Genomic DNA, 9,580 nt, shown 5'->3' with positions numbered 1-9,580 from the left:
TTTCGATTAATCCCAGTTTTTGCTCCTGTTTATTTTAGAATTTAGAGAGAAAATTTGTCCTCTGTTGCTCATGTTGAGTATTGATCGATTCAATGATACTTTGTACACAATGTACATGAGTTATGGCCTCCTCTGTACATTTGATACAGAGGAGAAAGGAAGGTAGTCTGGTGGGATCCTTTAGCATAGAAATATTGGAGCTCTGAAATAATATTCCCAAAAATAAGCCCATTAAAGTGACAGAAGAGATGCCTGGAATTAGGAAACATTTATCTGGTGGTAGAACTGACTGAAACAGTAGTTGGGAGAGTGGAAGCATGAGATTGCTGAGTCCCAAGCTCTTTATGTTTTAGAAACAACCCTTCCTGTAAATGCAACCGTGGGATCATTTAATGCACAGAAATGCACAGTGCTGACACACCAACATTATTGAAATTCTCATTATTCAGTCCTAATTATTCATATTTCTCAGGTATTATCGTTGTCCTCATTTGATTCTATGAATGCAATTGTGTAACAGGCAGGTTATCCAATCAACCTGTAACTTAGCACATCGTAGTTTGTTGCCAATATATAGATCGATGGCCTATCAAGCTGCGGCCTTGTAACTGTCTGGCAAGTCACTTGAACAGATAAAAACCTATTTGGTCTGGACACCACATGTTGGCCTGTGTAACTGAGGAAAAATTATTCAAAGTGGCATTGAGTCTGACATGAACAGAGGCACAGGCTTAGGCTATCAAGTTCGTTTCGCCTTCTGACTTTTCAATTAGATCTTGGCTCATCCATCTCACTTCCTATTGCCCAGGTTCATCCTTTCCTAACTAACAACGGACTTGTATCGAGAGAACAAATTTGGGTAAAAGAAAATGTCAATTGATTCACCTGCAACCTCTTTGGACAGTGAGTTTCACACTTCCACTATTCTTTATAAGATAAAGTGTTTTCTTATTTTAATTTATAATCTTAACATCCACAAGCAAGGAAATAATTTTCCTATAGGTACATTACTGAATCCATTAACCTTGTTAACGGTTTTGATTAGACTGACATGTTGACCTTGGAAATGGCATAACACAGCATGATACTGAGACTTTCGGGATGACATGGTAAGAATAATTTATAAGGTTGAAAGGTGATCTGACCCAGGTATGATCAGTGTCTAATATTATTTTGCTCAGTATGTGTACAGAATAAATACTTTACATTTCAGAACTCCTCAGTTTATGCAAACAAGCCATTGACATTTTGAATGAGAAATGCCAGCCATGTTGAAAAAATGTCCCCAAACCTCATTCCCCACGTCTCACATCAACAAATACATCCCAAAGCTCTATCATGCAGCAGAATATGTTCTGCTAAACTACGACTTTAATATCCTACAGTTTAGTTTCTTTATACATTTTTCCTGACTAATTTCACTTTCATTTTCCTCTACATTTCTTCAAAGTCTATTTACCTTTCAAGCTGCATGCATCATTAATAAAGCATCTGTAAAAATGTCTCTCTACATAAAGATTTCTGCTACAAAGAGATAATGTTCCTATCCAATATTTGTTGAGGCAGATGTCACATGAATTACACAGTACTATAAATATATCTCTCATATTTATAACCAGTACTTTTCCGAATAAACATTTTTTTCTCTCTTTAAACATGTTTTCACACTAAGCCAAAAGGAATTTAAACACAGAGGAGGATGTCATTATTCAAGTACATTTGCCTTGAACTTTCACACTAAGTTTGATCACGTTTAAAATTTATGAGAGAAAGCTCTTGTCTCTGTTAATATTATTCAATGCTTTCTCAAAAAATATTGCAGACTGTAATGAGTGGGATACTCTCACTAGTTCATTAACAAATGTTTCATTCATACCATATACACTGTTAAATAAATCTCAGATTGCACTTTTGTTTAGTGTAATGGCAATGGGAACCAACGGAGAGATGGGAGTCACATTCCACACTTTTATAAATCATCGCAAGCTATTTAATGGATATCCCACCCGAGACATTGAGTTACGGCAGACCTTTTAAAAATGGGTCACTTCCATAAACCCATATGCTTTCCATTTATGGCCCTATGAAAGGAAACCAATGCTTTATTATCAATTATTACAAGGGTGATTTTTCACTGTAAATGGATTTTTGCAAGTTGCGCATTAAATCGTTATCAGAGCATTATCATTCTGTTCAATGTCAAAATGACATTTTATTGGCCACCATAAGTGATTTGATATAACATTAAAATGCAAGTCAGAAATGTATTAATTTCCCTAAATCACTTAAGTTTTGCGGTTTCACCGAAGTTGTAACCAGGGTAACTATCCAAGTGATAGGTCAATATCCATTAACAAGTCTTGCACATTAATAGAAACTGATGGAGGAAATAAATTCTAGCAAGAGCAATATTACTTCATATCAATAACCCCTCCTCTCTTCACTTTTCCCCAAAGACATTTAAATAGAGAAACAGCTAAATCTGAAAATTTACTTTTTGATTGCTAGTTTATTAAATGCCAGATCTATTGTGACAATGTGAATATTCCATTGACATTTTATTAATTCATATCCGAGTATTAGGGGAAGCTTACTTTCGTAATATCCAATTGGCTATCAGAACTGCAATATTTAATTACCTTTGTATTTGCAATATTCAAAGGTTTGCCCTGGAAATTCTGATAGTAATTTTCAATCAATTTCCTTGATAAAAAATCCATTTGATCCTCTTGAAAGCCAAGGAATTCAAACATCAATTAGTTTATGGATCTCATACAAACAGGCACTGATAACAACAGGATGTTTGCTGATTTAATAAAAATTGAAAGTAACTGATCAGGTTTGTTACCAGTTCTTTATAATTGGACATCATACCAAAGAATACCAACATTAATCTCCATATATAATTATATAGGTCACAGGATTGATGAAGGGATGTTCTGTCCCAGTGATAGCATTCAACTTCATGGATAGAAACCTGCTTTATTGCCATTTTTTACAAGTACAGGATGAGGAGGCGAAGGAATGAATTAATCCACTAACGATTATTTAACTTGGCAACACGCACCTGACAAACTATCAAATGTGATTTCATTGATAAAAACATAATGGGTTAATCAACTGCCAAAGGCAGGTTTTCAAATTGAAAACTCGTGGGATGATTTAAAGACAATGATTGTCAGTCCTGTCAGCGTAGTTTTAAAATAACCTTGAACAAGGTGAACAAATTATTTCCTTCACCTCCTTACCTGCTTTAATAGAATGTTTGACAGCACCGTTTGGGTGAATCTCTCATAGTTGTTATGCACCTCTTAAATCCAATTTGTCACACTAACTCAATATACAATTGTGAAAATTGTGATGTTGAGCTAAAGTGGAAACTATAAAAACTAATAAATGAATTAGAACCACCTTATGCAGCATTTAACATTTTTCATGTCCGATGGCATTTACCAGAAAAAGGATTTTATTAATTGAGACCAATAAAATGAATATGAGGGCCTTTCAGTAGAAATTAGAGAAGGGCCAGACAAATATTAACAAATGGCAAGAAGCTTGTGCCATCCCGCATTAAATTTCCATTATAGATCTTCTCTTTGTTGACGTATAATTTCACTGGTTAGATGTACTGTACATAAACAATAAATTCAGCACCGGAATGATGCCATCTTAAATGGTAGATTGAGATGGAGCTTATGTATCTATTAAAAACTGTGACATTGCAAAGCAGCAAGATCTGGAGAAACACACAAACCATTTCACAGGATATATGCCATCAGTGACTGACCTGTTATGTTGATACTATGAAGTCATCTTGGAGGGGATATGGTATTGATGGACAGATAAATATTCCCCATTTAGACATGTTTCCATATTCTTGGCATAAACTTATTACAAACTACATGTTTCTTCACAGCAATTTCTTCAAGCACTTAAACTAAGTAGGTTGGCAAATCAAAATATTGCCACCCTTTAATTAGACCTTTCCAGGGATATATATGAATATGGTGCTGATACTTTGAATGGTGGCAAAGGTAGCTATGAAAATAGCACTATAATACTGCTGTTTCCATGAGGCTAACTTCTACCACGGGGTCTGTAGTTGACTTCTCCGAGCTGAGAAACAAACACATTCTGTACATTGATTCACAATTCGTGTCAAATATTTTGTTAAACTAATATCTATTACTTAAGCAGGGTTGTCTGCCCTTGTTGTTCTTCATGATCCACCATCCCCAGAATGGCCACTTCATCCTCAGGCTGGTGTCTGTACTTGTGAAACTCTTCCTTCATGGCAGAAAAATAACCATACGGGTCCTGACGAGAGTGTCTCTTCTTCTTTTGGAGGTAGAGAATGCCTTGGGGCTGGAGAACCTGAGGTTCACTGGGCTGCTGGACCTGTGAGATTGGAAAACCTGACCAAAGAAAAAAAACAAGAATTAGTCCTCACTATCTCTCAATGAGAACTTTTGGGTTTGGGGGACCTTAACTACTTTGGAAAAATAATTACCATTGATCTTTTTGCAGGATGCTCTATTGCAGGAAAAGATTTAGTAGGCATCTGAGGGGTAACATTTTCACACAAAGGGTGGTAGGTGTATGGCACACGCTACCAGAGAAGGTGGTTGAGGCAGGGACTATCCCAACATTTGAGAAACAGTTAGACAGGTACAAGGATTGGACAGGTTTAGGGGGATATGGACCAAACGTGGGCAGGTGGGACTAGTGTAGCTGGGACATGTTGGCCGGTGTGGACAAGATGGGCCCTGAGTCTATGCCTATAACTGCAAAGGGACAGCACTAATTTAAAAATTAAATCTGCAGCATGATAATTCATCATTCTATTTTCTATACCCAGTCACAAAATCGAATAATGAAAATACCGGTAGTAAATCGCCTCTTTAATGAACATATTTTCTCACACAAAGTGCTGGAGTAACTCAGCGGGTCAGGCAGTATCTCCAGAGAACATGGATAGGTGATGTAAAAAAAGAACTGCAGATGCTGGTTTAAATCAAAGGTAGACACAAAATGCTGGAGTAACTTGATCACAATCGATGAGCCATGATCACAATAATAATAATAATAATAATAATCTTATTTATATAGCACATTTTTAGTCAACTTGCATTGACCCCAAAGTGCTTCACATAATTACATTACATTTACACACAGGCAAAGGTGGGTGAAGTGTCTTGCCCCAAGGACACAACGACAGTATGCACTCCAAGCGGGATTCGAACCGGCTACCTTCCGGTCGCCAGCCGAACACTTAGCCCATTGTGCCATCTGTCAATGAATGGCGGTGCTAGCTCGAAGGGCCAAATGGCCTCCTCCTGCACCTATTTTCTATGTAACTCAGCGGGACAGGCAGCATCTCTGGAGAGAGGAATGGGTGACGTTTCGGGTCTGAATGTCTGGAGAAGGGTCTTGACCCGAAATGTCACCCATTTCTCTCCAGAGATGCAGCCTGTCCTGCTGAGTTACTCCAGTATTTTGTGTCTATGATAGGTGATGTTAGTTTAGTTTAGTTTGTTATTGTCATGTGTACCGAGGTACAGTGAAAAGCATGTTGTTGTGTGCTATCTAGTCAGCAAGAAGACTATACATGATTATGATCAAGCCATCCATAGTATACAGATATAGATACACTATATAGTCTGATCTTGACCACTTCCTGTTGTTCTGTACATTGATTTTAGAAAAAACGCTGCCACTTACGGCTGTGATTTTTGGCCATCTTACTCAGAGTCCCCCTTCGCTGTGCAGGACAAGAGGAATGTTCCCATCAATGAAACATAAAAGAGTTATGAGTGTTTAAAAAATGTTGAGATTCTCTCTCCTGAAGGCCACGCCCCTTCCGGAGGGACTATAAAACCCGGAAGTGTTGAGTGCCTCAGTCAGTCTCTGCAAGATGCCACTGAGTCACTCACTGTTTTTTCGCCGTGGTTTTGAGGGGAGCTGGGTTGCCTTCTTGGGCTTTCTCACACGTTGATTTCTCAGTCCTTCAAAGCTCGCAGGTACAGCAGCCTCACCATGTGTATCTGGAGGCCTCCTGCAAGAGCAAGAGAAACAAAGAAAAAAGGGATGGGGAAAAATTCAACTGTACCAGTTAATCTGACTTACAATTACTCATCGTCACTGAGCAATAACTTGCGATAGTAAAACATCTACTTATTAAAATATGTTAACTATAGAATCTGAACCAAAAGTCAACGATTTGTTTGGACAGACCAGATTTAAAATATTTAAAGCAGTGTAATATTACAGTCAAGTTGCTTGAATGCAATTAGGTTTTTAAAGTGTTACAATTTTGTATTTTCTAGTCTCTTCATTCCCTTGGACCAGACTGATCATCCTATCCAATATAAAGCAAAGTGATGATACACTCCTAGTCCTTGGGCTTTGCCTGATTATAAAAAAGTAATTTGGCATTGCAGAGTAATGATTTAATGAATGTTATGAAGAGATAGGTGAGTGGTTAAAGCAATGGACTCTGTACCCGGATTCAAATCCCATTTTGTATGCACACAGTTATCTACGGAGATATTGTCTACAAAAATATTTTTGTACTAAAGGAGTACTATTGCTTCATCCTCACAAGAGATGCCTGCCTTCTGTTGGGTATCTTGGCCTCACAAAACAGAAACTGAGATCTAGAAGTTACCATGATTGGAACTGAAACATTAAATGTCAAACTCTACCTGGCAAATTGAAGTCCAGATCACTGTGCACTCTGTCAGATGCTGGTTCTCTGTAAAGAGGAAGGAGCATGAAGGTGGAAAATGATCATGGTCAATTTTCAGGCACATGGAGTATGTATCCCATGAGTGAAGCCTGAAGTTCACCTTAAATTGGATTTTGGGCTTTGCAGGGTTAATTTGGGCAAGTTTGCCGTATACCTTTCATATACCTCCACGTTAAACTTGTCTTCTTTGCCTGCATGAAAATATACTTAAGTTGTCCATACACAGAGACTGTAAAACAGGGGTAATACAGGAGAGAATGGGAAGAAGATGTCACCTAAAATGGGAAAGATCCACTCTTGCTCCACTGCATGAAACCGATGCCTGAGCCAGTATTTACACGAGTAATGAATCGTTTATTTAAAGTGGTTCCACAGGACACTGAGGAAAAAAAAACGGGTTAGATATTTATCTGGCCCACTGCCCCTGAAATAGGTAAAAGGCGATATGATTTTCATTTTTTAAAATCTGTATATTCCAAAAAATCCCAACTTTTACACATTAAAAATTATTGCACCAGAATTAAGGTGATAGAGTGCTGGTACAAACTATAAATTAAAATTAAAATGTTCCTAGTTATGTGTTCATTTACATCCATATGCTGTTTCTAACCATACAAAACCTTCTCTCAGATGAGAGGATACAATGATGTCTCTGCCCCTGTATCTGGTAGAAGAGCATTAGGACATCTCTCTTAATTTTGCTTACATGTCCTCTCGCTGAAGTCATAGAGCCTACAGTCTGGCAACACATGTATGATCCTACAGCACACAAGTCAAAACACTTGAGAACTCATTGATGGAGTATTCATATTTTTAGTAATTTGCGTGGGGTTGAATCGAAGAAAGGAGTGGAAATAATTTAAAGTAGTTTTGATCATATATTACCCTGATATAATTGTACTAAACTAAACAGTGACATTGGTTTACAGGTCAGGAGTTAAGTTAACAATGCTGAGAAAAACATCACACAATGCTGGCCAATTCCAATTTTGCCACCAACTTTAATAGATCTACCCAGAATATATTGATATCACCAATATTACAAACACTGAACTATTTTATTTCATTTTCTAAAGCAGATTTTATTTATTTACTAATCATCTAGTAAATATATGAATTAAAAATGATATGTGGGTAACAACATTTCATTTCAATGGACCGTTATTCTATTCACTACAAAGTGCCTATAAAAAAGCCACGATGGTTAGTGGTGCTGAGACAGGCACTTACAACGGTAAACTAACTTAAGCTTTATAGCCAAACCCACTGTAATATTATTACCATATTACAAACTTCTAGATGGTACAGGAAGATTTCAAGTGTTTAGGTACTTGCATGATGATCCAGTGTTTTTCTCCACCCCTCACTGTGCAATTTCCAATGTTCAACACTAGCCTCCTATCTCACAAACTTGTCTGCCATTTTGTACTTTGACTCCCATTACTTTGACCTCCTCACCTCCTTCACCTCATCCCACCCTTGACCTCCTTCGTTTGCCCTTTTCTTGGTCCAACTGTCTTAATCGATCTGAATAGGGTCTATCCTGGGGAGAAACAGTCTTGGTGTTAAACGCATGAGTACCCGCTGCTGGTTGTACTCACCACCACACCTATGGTTCTATTTTCAACCATATGCAGAGAGATGAGAACCACCACCAACTATCGGCAGACACGCTTGTGATATTTCCACATGTCACCAATGGCACCATAGAACTTCGGCAAGCAAATGTAGCTGAATGTATTTGCTTTGAGTTTCTTATGTTTTCTGCTTTTTTTTGATTTCCTGCCTAACCAAAGCATTATTGAATGCACAATTAATGACATAGTGAAAATATATTTTCAGTAGTTCTAAACCAGTAGTGTGCTAATCACACGGAATGAAAATGTGTGGGCTTTGCTGATGAGTCTTTATACTGAGCAACCCCACAATACAGAATTTACATTTCCCAAACTGGCCAAATTGTCCAAATGGTCGAGATAATGTTTACATCTGCTCAAGACTCCCCATTCCAGTTTCATCCAAACATATCACTATTTATTTAATTACTTCATCATGTGCACCCAGCTTTTTCTTAAATATATATTGTCCTGTTCACCTCAACCCCACCATTCAACCATTGTGGGTGCACTGTTCTCATGATTTATTGGAGACTACCTCAAAATCATGGTTTGAGGTGAAAAACTGAGGTCAATTTTAATTTTTAGATGACAGACTGAGCAAATGGCAATGACTGGCTGGCTGCAGTGGCCCTGTGGTTTTAGGGTTGAATGCTCATCAATTGGATAGGGATGCTGCGAAGCATTAAGAAGATGGCCTGCTGGATGAGAGCTCTTGCAAGTAAATTTAGTGCGTGTGGAGAGAACTGGGGAGAGGTTTTAATCATGGAGGTTCAGGTTCCTGAGTTGGTAGCCACCAGAACTTTGAATTATATTTGATCACTGCTATAGAAAGGGTGTTGTTAAACTGAAAAGGGTGCAGAAAAGATTCACCAGAAAGTTACCTGGACTCGAGGGTTTGAGATATAAGGATAGGTTGAGACTTTTTTTCCCTGGAGAATAGGAGGAGAAGAGATAAGCTTATAGGGGTATACAAAATAACGAGAGACAATGATATGGAGAATGGTCATAGCTTTTCCAGAAGGGTAGGGAAGGCCAGAACCAGTGGATGGGTTTAAGGTGGAGGGGAATGATTTAAAAGAGGACAATTTCTGCACACAGAGGATGGTGCACATATTGAGTGAGCTACTGGAACAAGCTGCAGAGGCGGGTACAATAGTGATATTTAAAAGACATTGAGGCATGTACATCGATAGAAAAGGTTAAAGGGAAATGG

The 9,580-nt window shown here is 38.0% G+C and overlaps 1 long non-coding RNA gene across 1 annotated transcript; it reads right to left on the bottom strand.

Moving 5' to 3' along the window:
* Window positions 1-4,264: 4,264 nt before the first annotated feature.
* LOC129712386 (uncharacterized) lies at window positions 4,265-7,272 on the bottom strand. The gene is made up of 3 exons (XR_008726044.1): window positions 6,705-7,272; window positions 5,934-6,055; window positions 4,265-4,415 (listed from the first exon to the last, which is right to left on the bottom strand). It is a non-coding gene; the product is annotated as an uncharacterized LOC129712386 (long non-coding RNA).
* Window positions 7,273-9,580: the final 2,308 nt, after the last annotated feature.

This window comes from Leucoraja erinacea, chromosome 32, assembly GCF_028641065.1.
Source record: "Leucoraja erinacea ecotype New England chromosome 32, Leri_hhj_1, whole genome shotgun sequence".
NCBI lineage: Eukaryota > Metazoa > Chordata > Chondrichthyes > Rajiformes > Rajidae > Leucoraja > Leucoraja erinaceus.
Note: the sequence above shows the minus strand (reverse complement) of the source record. Positions and strands in the feature narration are given on the sequence as shown.